This window comes from Phasianus colchicus, chromosome 7 (genome assembly GCF_987193195.1).
Source record: "Phasianus colchicus chromosome 7, bPhaCol1.hap1.1, whole genome shotgun sequence".
Classification (NCBI taxonomy): Eukaryota; Metazoa; Chordata; class Aves; order Galliformes; family Phasianidae; genus Phasianus; species Phasianus colchicus.
The window spans coordinates 25023252-25037453 of NC_143442.1; the positions used below are offsets into that span (position 1 = coordinate 25023252).

Consider the following 14202-nt stretch of genomic DNA (forward strand, 5'->3'; position numbering starts at 1 on the left):
GCAAATTTCAAGTTTCCACATGAAAATTCAAAGTGACATTAGAGATCTTCAGCAAAATCTTTCCAACCTTGGCATAGATAACATCTGGTTTGTATCTTTGTTTTTTTAATGACTACTTGAAAGCTAGTGTTGGCAAATATACATCGAAATCTTCTGTTACAAAAGTCACAGATAAATAAGATTGCTGACCTCAAGTTATAAAATACAGAGATCATGACTTGACTAAGATCTCATATATAGCATGTAGCATAACATGGAACCTCCTCCAATTCCCTTTCAATGCCAGCAAGAGAAAAATGCCTAGCACTTCACCAGAATACCCTTAAACACATGAAAAACAAAAGCCTGCAATCATTTTTCCAAAGCACAATTTACTGACTTTTTCCTGGATCTTTGCTCCTGTCATTGTCCATAGATTATTACCAATCAGTGTAGTTAAATCTGTCTAACTCCTGCAGGTTCCCCAGAGTATATTCCTTCCAGAACAACCACTCATTTACAGTAAGACCCGTCTGTTGCTGAGCTCTGTAACAGGTGTCACTAATTAGCACTTCACCCCACAGGAGCATCAGTCCCCAGACTTACATTTGGTTTAGGATGTGACTTGTAGGCCTTTACATTTGTTTGTATATTGTGTCTTTCAAACTGTAAGAAACAAGACAAACCCGTCTGGTCCATCACTGTATGCTGTCTTCAAGCAAGTTTTGATGCCTAGGGTTCCATAGCCTTTTGCTGGCAAGCAGCAGTGAATCTCTTCAGTCCAACCAGGGATTCTGCCAGCACCAGAAGGCTATGCCCTCTGGGGACCAATGCCCACACATTCACCTTGACAGAGCCAACCCAAGCTTGGGTTGCCACCAAGAACCAGAACCAGCCCATGACTGCACTGGAACAAAACCACTGCTGGCCAGGATCACTTTCCTGCATTCAGAGACTTTGCACAGCCTCAGGACAGAAGAAGGGAGTTGGTTTTGCTGATCCTGGGTATTTTCTGATAAATTTGCTTGTAAAATGCAACCAAATGTGTCCCAAGGTTAATTAGCAGATCTCTGTGGTTTAGTCCCTCACTAGCTCACCTTGTTAAAATAACTACTAACAGGTGGGGAAAGAGGCACCTGCACATGACTTCCAGGCAGGGGCTGAAGGGATTCCCAGCACTTGAGAACTTTCTCCAGAAGGAGAGAGAAAAACAATCAGAAAAAAAAATATATATGTATATTTAGCAATAATCGTTATCTAGAAGAATGTCTGTTACTGCCAACACACTGATCATCCCTGGGCATATAGCTCCTTGGATCTATGTCAGCAATGGCTCACTCATTTTCCATAGTAAAACCACAAAAGAAGGTGTGGAAGTAATACCTTGCTTTCACAGTCATTGCAGCAGAGATGTACCACAATGAATACTTAGTCCCACTTTAGGAACCATTGTTGCAGAAGCAAGTTACAATCACTAAAAGGCTGAGGCTGCAGCAAATTGGTCTTCACTAACATTACATGGGCTCTATATTTCACACACCCTCCCAGATTGCAGACGTGTTTGCATACCTTTTGTGATTGTAGAAGGGTGATATGCACGGCTGACAAATGACTGCAGAAAGAGTATATTTTGTCAATCACATTTTGCAAAGAAAAACTTTAAAGAAAAACTATGAACATCTCTATTGAAACTCCCCTTACTTCATGAATCCACTGCCTGGCTTTGTCACCCCTGCATTCCTTTATCACCTCGACTCCTTGGTTTCACTTTATCAGAAGCATAGAAAGAGCCACATTCTAATTTCTTAGCAGAAGAACAGTCTTATCCTACTGAGGTAGTTATGTGTGTTCTGCTTTAACTCATATGTAAATACACCAGAACTTCTCATACAAAACTGATTATTTTATTGATTGTTTTTTCTCCCTAGTAAAGACCCATGACCCTTCTCTTTCTTCCTCACAGTTAAACACCCAACTCATGCTTGCTTTACTGATATAATTGGTATCGAGAAGGATTAATTACTTTTGGTCATTCCGGTTATTGAATAAAAACAAGGGCATCCTAGTTTTGAGTAACAGTGTTCTATATTATTCTTATTAATATTTCTGCCTTAATATAGAAATAAAGTTTGGAGAAAGGGACATCAGTGATCTCATTCAATTTCAGGCAAGGAGCTCCTCTCTCTGTTAATTTCTCCTACATGCTATGTTAATTTTATACAGTCCTCAGGCTCTTAACAAGTTAGCAACACTGTCCTCATTAACGAAAGATATCACGAGGGAATGATACTATTAAATGAAAGCATGTAGCCTCATTTCTTAGCGCCTCACATAATGAAAGATCAAAAACCTGCAGTTTTAAAGGGAGTGTGAAAACACCTCTGTTGGTTCATCTTTCTTGGGAGGGGGAGGGAATGACAGGGGAACAGTTATTTCCTGGTTATTTCCTGATAAACTGCTTACATCCCAGAAGTGCACCCAAATGCTATTCTTTGGTGCAAGTTCTATTCCAAGTGAAAAACAGAGGCTGGGTCTAAACAAAAAGACCTCACACTTGAGAATATACAGTAAATCAAAACCGGAAGCATTCTTACCTGGTACAGACTTGCTCAGAAATACAGAAGGATGGCCTCAGTGTTTTCCAGGCATTATTGTACATGGAAATGTATTGATATTCAAGAACAGAAGATTTAACCGTTTGTGCCTCAAATCTATGTAGCCAGAACTCTTTTTCAAAGTAGACTGTGACCAGCTTTAGATGGGGCAGTCAGGTTTCAGCTGGAAACCAAAGTTTCCTGGAACTGGTTTTGGATTCTCTCCAACTACAACCCTTAAGTATTCATGGTCCTGATATCCTTTGTCTCTTCCCCTGTGCCCCTCCTCCCCCCCCCCCCCCCCCCCACTTTTTTTTTTTAATTATTTTACCTAAAACTTGGTTTTCTTAACTAGATGAGGTTTTCAGCTAAACCATACACACACACACACACACAAATACAGCAGAACCCCTTGCTTTGATGACAAGCCACACACATGACTTCCTTCTACATGAATAGCTGACCAAGGCTGCCTCCCCCACCTACCTCTAAGCTGGAAGGGGAGTAAAAACAAAGAAAAATAATTCTAAGGTTCAAATGATTATTAGAATTAGCAAACTTGATGAAAATATTTTTAAAATACATTTTGTATTTCCTGTATCTTCCTTCCAAGGAATCTGGATGATCCCCGTTGGTATAAAATATAAAAGAATAATTTGATCACAACTTGTCATTGCTTGCATCTGTCTGCCAAATTGCACAGTATCTGCCTCTCAGCACAGTAGACATTCATAAAACTAGCTTCTTTCTGAAAGCAGGCAAGAAGTATGGTCGTGCTATACAACCTGTGGCAAGCAAGAAGTACAAACATAGTGTCATGCTCACAGCTTTTAATTCTCCTCAGTGTACTGAACACAAGGTACACCCCACAGCCACCCTCTGTTATGGGAGAAGGCCTCAAAAGAAGGCAATATAGGGAAGAAAGTGGATTAGAATTGCATAGATCTGACTGCAGTTGAAAATGCCTAGATGAGAGAGAACATTTGAAAAATAATGGAAATTTATTGTTCTGTCAAAGGCTTCAGCAGGGGGAAAGAAGTGGGTAGGTTGCAGATGGATTAACTTCATCACTCCTAGCTTTAGTTTCTTCTGCACAAGTCTTGAAAAGCAACAGACTCCATCTTGAAAATACGAACTGTCCCTGTCCTTGAATACCCATATAGTTTACCTGGGGGAGAACTGAGGAGGAAAAGGATTGCTAGTGAATGTTATTTAGTTCTGATTAGCGAGGCACAGAGGAGGAGTAAAACCAGTGAGGAAGATTTGGAGTAGAAGTATAACCAGGCACCAAGAAACACACACGTAGTCAGCATACTCTCTGATAATAAGGTGTAAAAGTCTATTCCCCTAGGTCACATAACACAAGTTTCTTTCCTGAGGCAACAGTACAGGTGTTTTATCAGTCACTGATAGAACCAGGGTAGGACAGTTGCTACTGTCAATTGATGATAGTAAGATTCCCCATCCACCACTGTCATCGAACAAAAAAAGTCCATTATCACGTTCCTAGTTTTAAAACAGAGAAATTAGGCAACTACAAAGGCTGTTTTACTCCACATTTTCACCTCAGTCACTGTTTCTGTATATTCCTTAGATTTGCATTTTGCAATCTTTTTCCCAGAGTAGCTCATCTAGATATAAAGGGCTTTTTTTTTTGTTATGCTTTGGCTTCTACTTGAAAAATGAATCTTGCTTGGAATAAACAAGATCTTTGTGGCCAAACACAGGTGATGCTGGAACTGTTTCTGAACTTGCTGTTCGCTTCACCAGTCACCTGTTACATTGACCCAAACCAACTAGGGTTACTTTGAAAACATAGAACACTACATAAGAGTCATTCTCAGGGATAAAAAACAAACCCTCCCACACGAGAATGCAATTCCGTTGAGAAAATGATTACATAAGAGTTCCACAATCAAAATGACTTTCTTGACATTAATCCCAACATAGAGGCAGGTATCAAGCTATTTATTAATCTATCCAGCTGCCTTCTGCCTACTGCATAAATAATCCCATTACTTTGATAAGCTTGCTAGTGCCTGCAATCCCAACACATTATCTGAGGATATTCTGAGCAACTGGGAATCAATAACAGTTTTGGAAGGGGGCGAGAAGGGGAATAAGAGTTAATAGCAATTACTCATGAAAAGCGATCTAAACCACTTTTAAAATTTAATTTGGTTTGCCAAATTTAAAGGATTGTTGAATACTAAGGCCACTGTAATCGTGCTGATCCTGTGTCTTATTGAGTAGAACCAGAGCATTACTCATTTTTTTGCAACCCTGAGTTATCAAGGACATGCTGGGCAAGCAGCCAAGGTAATACATGCTCAGTAATAATAATCTATACTTAAAACTAACACGATGGCTATTACACGATGACTGTACTGACTGGAGGAAGGTTAGATCTCCAGCTCTGGTAACTGCTTGACTTAGTACTTGTTTTAGCTCATGAGAAACACTAAAAAATAAAGCATGTATCTTAGGAGCAGGAGAGAAGACAAGTAATGTAAGCAGCAAGAAATGGGAAGAGGTTGCAGAACGATGGAGGCTGATAAGCTCTGAATACAGGAGCGCTTTGGACATCTTTATTTATTTTAAAAGGCAGTGAAATTTCTGTGGCTCCATCTTCACAGAGGGCTGTCATTGTGTGTGCCAGGAAAAGAGAGCAAGAGATTGACAGGAATCCTGGTCTTAGGGGATGTGGAAATGTGCAGAGCCAAAGAAGTTAAAAGTAATAAAAGAAGCCAATGAAAAACTCTGTCTAAGATTGCTTTCTCAGGTACACTGGGAGCAGGCTCTCTCATTCAGCTATTAGTCTCAAGCTCTCCTCCTCTATTCTTCTCCATTTTTATTGGAAAAGAGCAGGTTCCAGAAATTGTCACTTCCTTCAGGAAGTATGGATAAGATGGTCCTGAAGTGCTTCTTTCCAGCTACAATGTGTGTATTGTCTGGGTTACCAGGAATCCGATGATGTTATAGAGCAAGCATATATATAATGTCAACAAGAGATTGAGCTCTTTGACTAACTTCCAAGGAAATACCAAGAACTCCAACCTATTACAGATATTGTCCATAACTTGTAACCCTACATCTATTCCATGCTCAGAAACACATCTGGCAGGCCGGTCAGTCCCACTGATCTAGCCATGTTTTTCTGCAGGTCTTTTCCAGGTGAAGATCTTTTCAGAGAAGCTATATTGCTGCAAAAACGGTCAAGGTAACCAAAGGATTAAGATGTTTATTTTCTGAATAGGCTAAAATGGCACTTTCCCACTGTAGTAGCAAGTTTTCAGAGACAAATACTTATTCATTCCACACCTCCTTTGCAATTAAGGACAATGACACTTGCTGCTGAACTTTCTTGGAGTTGTACATTTTTTTACAGCAAAAATATTATCTTTTATATGACTACTGTACCTCATTGGGTACTGCTTCAAGTGAGGCTAACACATCTATTGGAAGTCTTACTCTTAATGGCAAGAGAAGCTAATTAATAAAATTCCTGTGAACTGAGGGGAAAGCAAAACAGCTTGCATAAGGATACCTGCAAGATGAACTGCAGAAAACAGAACAGACCAAGATTTCTTGAGCCTCAATTGGCAACCTGCTCGTTAGACCACAATATTCAAACAACATCACCAAGGCTTATAATGAAAAGTGATTTCAAATAAAAGGTTTCTAAGCATAAGTCCACTTTAAAGACACATTGCATTCTAGAGCTAATCAGCAATTTTTATCTATAGCATTTGTCTTACATACTATTTTAAGTAACAGTGCTGGTTTCACATTTTGCTTTTCTAAAGAAAAATTATGAAATGCACTTGCAAGCATCATGAACAGGTGTTCTAAAATATACACTGATTAAAGTCATGTTTTTTCTCAGAGGCTTTTGATTTTTATATTAAGTGCAATAGGTTTTACTAAAAACAAATAGTGACATTCTGCTACACTATCCCATTTCTTCTCCAGCTTCAAAACAGAGACACTGTAGATAAACCTAGAAGGAACATTAATATGATGATGTGCCAGAAAAGATCTGCAATAAGCCAGTGAGGCATTCTGGCCTCACAGAAAGCAGGTCTCTGAGGGCTCTTTACTAAAGATCAGCAATATTTTCCAAACATAAGAGTGGAAACAGAAGCTGCTTAACGTGAAATCATCCTCTTTGTGGAACAGTCATTTCTTCCGGAGAAAAAGGAAGAGAATTTGCAAAACTACAATGTGCTTAAGATATATAAGTATATTTTCTTTGACGTATTGTATTTAGGAGAAGACAGTTCAGTTTAATAGGCAATGTTAAACTTGCTGTAGAGACAATTCCAAATTTAAGCTTGAAATTAATCCAGCACAACAACAATACCTCAGAAAATTTTAAGGTTTCTGTCACTACAGTAGCTAAATGGCAGTGGCTTAGTCGTGCACTAAAATCCATAGCAGAACTTCTGCCTTTAGCAATGCTGGATCTGACTCTGTAAATCTCAACAGTTGCCTAATTTCTAAAACCTTTTTACCCAGTTTCTCACGGTAGCTTAGTCTGGGAATTCTATGGGGACAATTCACTTGAAAAATGTTAGAGAGATTTCTTTCATTCAACAACAAATTCCTGACTGATTAAAAGACCTACACTGACAGCCCAATAGAAAGCCTTGCCATCTACTACTTGGGCAGCCTGCACTGCTGCCAACATGCCCCAGTTAAGAAAACAAGGAGCAGTAGAGGAGGGGAACCGGAAGTCAGACAAAGCCCCTGGAAGCTTCCAAGCAATTTAAAATAGAAGGGAATTGTTAAGTGCAGTCTCTCACAGCCAACTAGATATATTAACCACTGTCCCAAATCATTTCTACCACAATGTTTTGTTGTTGATCATCGTAAAATACTAGGTTTCAGGTTTTTTGGTTGGATTATGTTCAGTACCGTGATTAGGTATTATGCTGGAGTACACACAGTAACTCCTCAAAAAAAATTATCACCAGCTCTGTGGCAAAAGGATGCCTCCAAAAACCCATATCCATTGACAAAAAGACTTAGGTTCTGATCATGTTGTGTTTTTATCTTCTTTTCCTGTAGAAATACAGCCTAAAAGAATACAGTGTCTATCTCTTTTCCTCTCCTTTAGTAATTCTCAAACCCATTAGCTACCTCCTGCCAAACAGGGAATGTGAGAAAGGTCACAAGAGCCAGAAGTTCCTACAAGCCCAACAGACAAAAAAAGTAGTTCCATGGCATACAGAAGCCCATATAAGCACCTTAAAGAGGAAAAGGGGCATGCAATGAAGTCAGTAATTATTATTAGATAAAGCAGACTCAACTGCATTATCAATAGTGTTGGTCCTTAGAAGCAGTGAAATTACCTCTGAGAAGTTCTTTACAATACCAGGCAAAGCACCATCAGGGGAAGGGGAAAAAAAAAAATCATATAGAAAAATGCTGACTCACCTGACTTACAATAGGATCTCTGGCTGTAGAACATTCCTCCCCAGGAAGTGACCTTCATCCAGGAAACCTTCTCCTTGTGGAGACTAGCCCTTAAATGAGCCCAGGGAGAAGTGGACCCATGTTCTGCTACTTCTGGTCATGGGGGAAGCACAGGTGAATTGCTTGCACCTGTGCTTCCTGGGCCAGTCCTCCTCACTCAGGTGCTCAATCATCAGTTTGGGCCATGACATAACACTTCCCTTATAAATAGAAAAGACCTGAACCAAATCACAAGAGAGTGCTGAAAAAAGAAGCTGAAAAGCCTTGTAATCCATAGTATGCAGTGGTACAATATAAGAGCCAACGTGAATACATAATTTAAACTGCATTTAATTAACGTGCATGATAAAAGCCCCCCAAAACTGAGGAAAGGACATATAGGGTCCCTGTTTACAGCAAAGACTGCATATTTATCTGCTGAAAAGAAGACTGTCTCATTCTTCAATTGCTTTTTTAAAAGCAAGCAGTTTTAGGAAGAGCTGGTAATAACATACCCTGTATCTTCAGCAGGTGGCAGGATGATAATCTTGAACAACATTTTCTGTTGAATATGTGTCACAAGGCTCAAGAGGACTGCTAATTCCCTTTCCTACAATGACTCAGGCTGGGATTTCCCCCAGTTTTGTTATTAACCTAGTTGCTATTTTTCCTCCTACTTATTTTGTTGCTTAGGAGACTGATAGTCATTGAAAAAGAACAAGCAAACAAACAAACAACAACGACAACAAACTAAATAACAAGTACTATTCCTGCCAGTGTGATCCCAAGTTAAGAAATGCTGTATGTGCTTGCCTCATGGGATATGCCTATGCAGAAAGAACACAACTTGATAGTACAAAGTGTGTCCAGGGAAGAAAATTTCAGGCACATCCGGTGTTTGCTCTCCAACAGCCAAGCAGTATGGATTTACTTTTGTTTTTTTTTTTTTTTCAGGGCAGAAATAGAAGTTTCTCCAGTGAAACAACGTAACTGGGCAACTGATTTATGGGGCAGACCATTGGTTACATGACAGTGTCACAGAACATAGCTGCAATTTTCCTGCCACTCAGGACTGCAGTATTCTGTAATAATTATACTTACATCCCTGTAAATACAGGAACAAAAAGGACTCTTTTTCCCAGGAGGGTCCACTAAAGCCTGTTTGTTTACATGAATATGGTGCTCCATAGTAATTTGCTGGATCTTCTGCTCCATTTTCATCAGGAGATCACAATCTGCTTCATAAATCAGGTCACCATAATTTCCTCCTTTCCCTTTGTGTTTTTATTCTTTCTTCCCAACTTCCATTTCCTTTAATATGAAACAATGGCCAAGAGAACAGGGCAATAATAAAAGCTACTGAAAGCTGCTGGACTCTGATCCAATCCTCTAATGTATGAATATCATTCTAAAGAGAAACCAGTGTACAATCCCAAGATTACTGAAGAAACAGCACACTTCACAAAGGCTAGAAAATGAATCCTGCATTACAAGCACTGTCTCTTGTCATATTCTGGCTTCTCAAAAGGACCAAATACATCATTTCTTAACGTGGTGTTGAAGCTCTTTTAGTCTTCATTTCTCTTGAAAATTCTGGTGCTTAAATTTAGGATCTCAGCCAAGGGTTTAAGAACTTATGCTAAGCCTCAGTGCTTGGCATGTTGAATGTGTGGGTTGCTGGCACATGTATTTAAAAAGAAATGTGTTATTAATTGGCTTTCTAGGAGCTCGAGGACTTTGGAAATGCCTTATTAAATAATACGCGGCATTTGAAAGCAGAACATCTTCAGAAACTGCTGCTACACAAGATGACTCATAATGTGATGACACTGATTTTACTAGAAGCACCAGAGGAAAATCCTGTCCCAGATCAGAAAATCCCAGATGCAGTGGACAACTTCTAGGAAAAACACATGAAATGTTTCACCAGGCTTGTTTCCTCAGCTGAATAAAGCAACTGAAAAAGTAGGTAATACCTGAATATTCAATCCAAGTGGTAGGTAATGAGGAGATAAGTTCTCATGTCTCAGTCTGACCCCTACTTGCAGATGCTGACACATTTCCCTCAAACTTGAAAGTAAGACTGACACCAGTATAACTATTTTTTTTTAATTTCCTGCTTCCTCCTTTAATCAATTGGTTGTACCTCTGACTGGTCTTTTTAGCTCGCCACTTTCATAAGACTTGTTTATGTCTGCTTATCTATTTACTTATGCCAGTGGAGCAGTATAGGTAGCTCTTTACCTTTATACAATATTTGCTTGGTATTTTTGGAAAAACTGACACATTCATTGATCTATCTGAAGCACTGAAGCATTGATCGATCTGAAGTGATCTGAAACAACAGATCACTAATACCTTTTCAAAATTACTGCCCTCCCCGATGGCAGAAATGAAGACATAAGAAGCTTTGCACATGAACCAAAATATACGATCAAGAAAGAACAGAGAGACAGAAGCACTTTCCCACAAGGTAAAAGCTTATGAGGTTACGCTTAAAAGATGGTAATACGTGTTCTCTCCTGGAGTGACAACCTTTGTTCAAAGACTCTCGGAGAGGTTGGGAATATGTATTACAGGGTCATGACCACCCCACCTTTCCTATGCTGTTGAAGTGGGAGGATTTATGTATTAATTTCTGTTACTGGAGTTCTTATAGACAAATGCCAATGGGTCAGGGCAATGCTGGACAAGGTACGACAGTGACATTTTAAACATAGACAGCACCTCTTCCACAGTGCATATATCTTGTTATCTAGATGGCACGCAGCACAATGAGGGAGAGACATATAATGAGAAGACAAATTGGGGGCAAAAGAAGAGCTGAGCTGGGGGCACTAGGATAGGCATGCTGCTCAGTCACAGGCAGACACAAACATTCTGATAGATGTCTACTGCAAGCTAATGGGGTCATGCTGGCTGAGGGTGGAAGAGGATCTCATTTTGGGTGCTATCCTGCTTCTGCTACAGAAAATGTATGAGTCCAGAAGTCCACAGACAACTGTCTGGTGCCCCTAGTACACCTTTTTTGCCCCGTAAGTACAAGCACTCTAATCCCCCTTTACCTCAACATCAGCAAAAAAAGCTGAGTCAAATTTGAAAGTCAGATCTTGCTCAAGCTACTGGACTTCAAGCTTTCTTCTGTCACCTCCCTCTGTTTGGAGCTACTCATTTCTACTGGGAACCGATCACATTTTCTCCATCACTCTGCTTTAGAAACCCATTTTACCTCATCTATTTAGATAATAAGCTCTTAAGTAGTCTCACTGTGGTCTGTGTATACAGTACAAAGCATGACATGGCACCAGACTGCTGCTCAGAGAGTCCTTGATTTACCAAATCCAAAAGGAGCCATAGGAAGGGCAGTGCAGAGAAATAACTCTGAGAGGCTATGGGGAGCATAAGAAAGGCCAAATTCACCAACATCCCATTAGCTTCTGCCTGAGAAATGAGGCAAGAGTATCTGTGATAGCAGTTACCTGAGTAACTTCTCTTCGTGAGGGAAGGGAGATGTTAATTATAGTTGTTAGTAAATAATAGAGGGCAGTATATCTCACAGCAACGCTCTTTTTCTATTAACTTCAGATTTTCTTTTGGCAGCTTTTTTTTTTTTTTTTTAATCAAACAGATACAGACTGAACTGGGGCCATTTCTGAGTGCTTTGTTTTGGAAAACATGGGAAGTACAGTGTCATCTCCATCTTTTCTGAAAGAGATAAATCACAGTCCTTACATAGGCTTCTGCATCCTAGCTGGTTGTTATTGAAGGGTTATGGCCAGTGTGGAAGAGATGGAAGAGAACTAAGTGTGTATTAAAAATGCCTGCAGGTTTTTGAATCACTTTATAAAAATTGATGCCTAAAGAAGAAAAAAGAAGAAAAGAAGAAATCTGAGAAACAAATTCAACACCAAATAGTTTCTACTGTGCCTATTTCCACTAGAGTGATATTAATAGAATACACAACAGCAGGGAGTGGGAAAATAAACATATTTTTGCTCACATAAAGGAACTGACTAAAGGACTCACAAATGCAAAAGTAAATAAATAGCTCACTGTGATAATCTGAAATGATATTATAACCACTGAAACGAACCAGCTTCTTAACTGTAACCTAGCATGTTAAATTCAATCAGTCTATCTGAGGCATGGACAGATTGAGTGATCAATCTCTATTACCTAAGGCTTTTTTTTATTCCATCTTTACAGTACCATTTTTCTTCTCACCAGATAGTTCAGTTCATTTCCCTGAGCCTTTGTCAGCTTAATAGCTGAATTTCAGACTTATACACAAAAAAAATGGCTCTCAAACTTCCAGGGGGTGAGCAACTGTGCATTGTGTATGGGAGGGGAGAATATAGCAAAAAAAACCACCATAATAGGCAAGTGTTAACATTGCCTGTGCTGCAGTTACTGGTTAAAGTTGTGTTCACATTTCATAACGGAGATCTTCAGGGTCAAGAAGGTGCTGGCTTTCAGATGCTGTAAAAATCAAGAGGTGGGGTATTTTTGGTCGTGTATAATTGGCAAGCAGGTATTTCCCCTAGAGAAATGGGATGAGGACACAGCAATTAACTCTTCTAGTCCTGCAATCAGAGTGCTAATCAATCACATCCTTAGCAACTGCATGGTCACTATGGTACCGACACCATCTCTTGCTAAAATCCTTTCCAATTTATTCTCCTAGTAACTTTGATAATGGTCAGAGCTGAAGTTACATACACTTGCTGACACTGTGCTGAATGATTCCATCAATCTCCATTCTGCAATATTGGACTCTGTTGTAAATGAGAATCAGCTGCAAGGCTAGAAATGAAGGCAGTAAGTGTCCAGACAATCTATGCTGTTTGATTTTCAGAAACACTGTGCAAATGACAAACACAATGCTTCAATGTAGCCTCTCTGCTCTAATTGTCTTAAATGTGAGACTAATGAACTTTATCTTTCAACCCCATTGAACCTCATTATACTGTAAATACACTTTGTGTAACATCTCCTCGTAATTCAGCTGCCAAAAATAATACTATCAGAAAAGAAGGAAAAGGCAAGGCTATGGTCTTACAGTCAAACCAATCAGATGAATCTTTCCACAGCAAATATTTGTCCTACAGTGAAAAAATAGAGTTTGTAATGAAGAAAAAAAAAAAAAGCTAGATGTTGAGACTTCTTAAAATGCTAACAGAAGCAGAAAATAGCATACAGGAAACAGACTAACAATATGTCCCTGATGGAGTCACAAAGAATGGATGGTGAATCTCACCTGTGTGCTCTATCCCATGAGACATATTTTCAGTAGCTCCTCAGCCTTGGAATTCTGTCCTCTGACAAAGGTTGTACTGATCATTTTTGGAGGCAGAACAGCAGACTGAATGGATGCTGTGTGTGATGACATCCGTTTTCACATGTGTAAGATGATGTTAAAATAGATGGTTCAGATATTGGGAGGTAATCATCTAGAGTGACAGTTTTAAGTGATGCTGACTGAGAAGCAGATAAATGCACAGCTTCATAAAGATTTACAGAATGTACATTCTCAGTAATGTCAGTGTTTATTATATATTTCTAATTGGAGCACCTCGTTTCAACATTTGCCTAATTGATTACTGTAACAAAGATGCCCTGAATATTGCTGTATATTGCTCACTGATTGCTAGGCAAACGTTGTCGGTGTGTCAATATTTGCTTTTTCCTAGAGCTATCATTGTTTGAGAGGGTGTAAGTCATTAAGTCATTTAGGATAATGCTCTAGCAGTATTTTATTAAACACACATGGAAAGCACCCAGTATGCTTAGCCTCTGTTACTTTTCACTTTTTTTTTTTTTTTTTTTACTTCACAGTGAAAACAACGGATGGTCAGTTGTTGAAGCCAAAAGACAAGACAAAGCGCTTCAAAAGAACTCATGATATTCCTTTCCTAATAGTTTCACATTGCTGGGGCCCTAAGTTCAGAGAGGTCGAGAATTCAAAATAGTCACCCATTTTATATTCACATAGCTGGTCCCTCTAACCAAGCACTCCACTAAATTCCCACCTCCTTCTTGTTTATTCCTAAACAAGAATTCTGCTCTAAACAATATTTAATGAGGCTTTCCCATACTTCCAGGCTTCATCTTCTCAGATAGCATATAGACTTTCTCTGTAGCCCAAAAGCTCAAGCAATGATCAGCACAGTAG

At 39.3% G+C, this 14202-nt stretch overlaps 1 protein-coding gene across 1 annotated transcript in view; it reads right to left on the minus strand.

Annotated features, from left to right (window-relative positions):
• Positions 1 to 14202, minus strand: part of KLF7 (KLF transcription factor 7) — a 111714-nt gene that overhangs the window by 25277 nt on the left and 72235 nt on the right. The window lies entirely within an intron of this gene.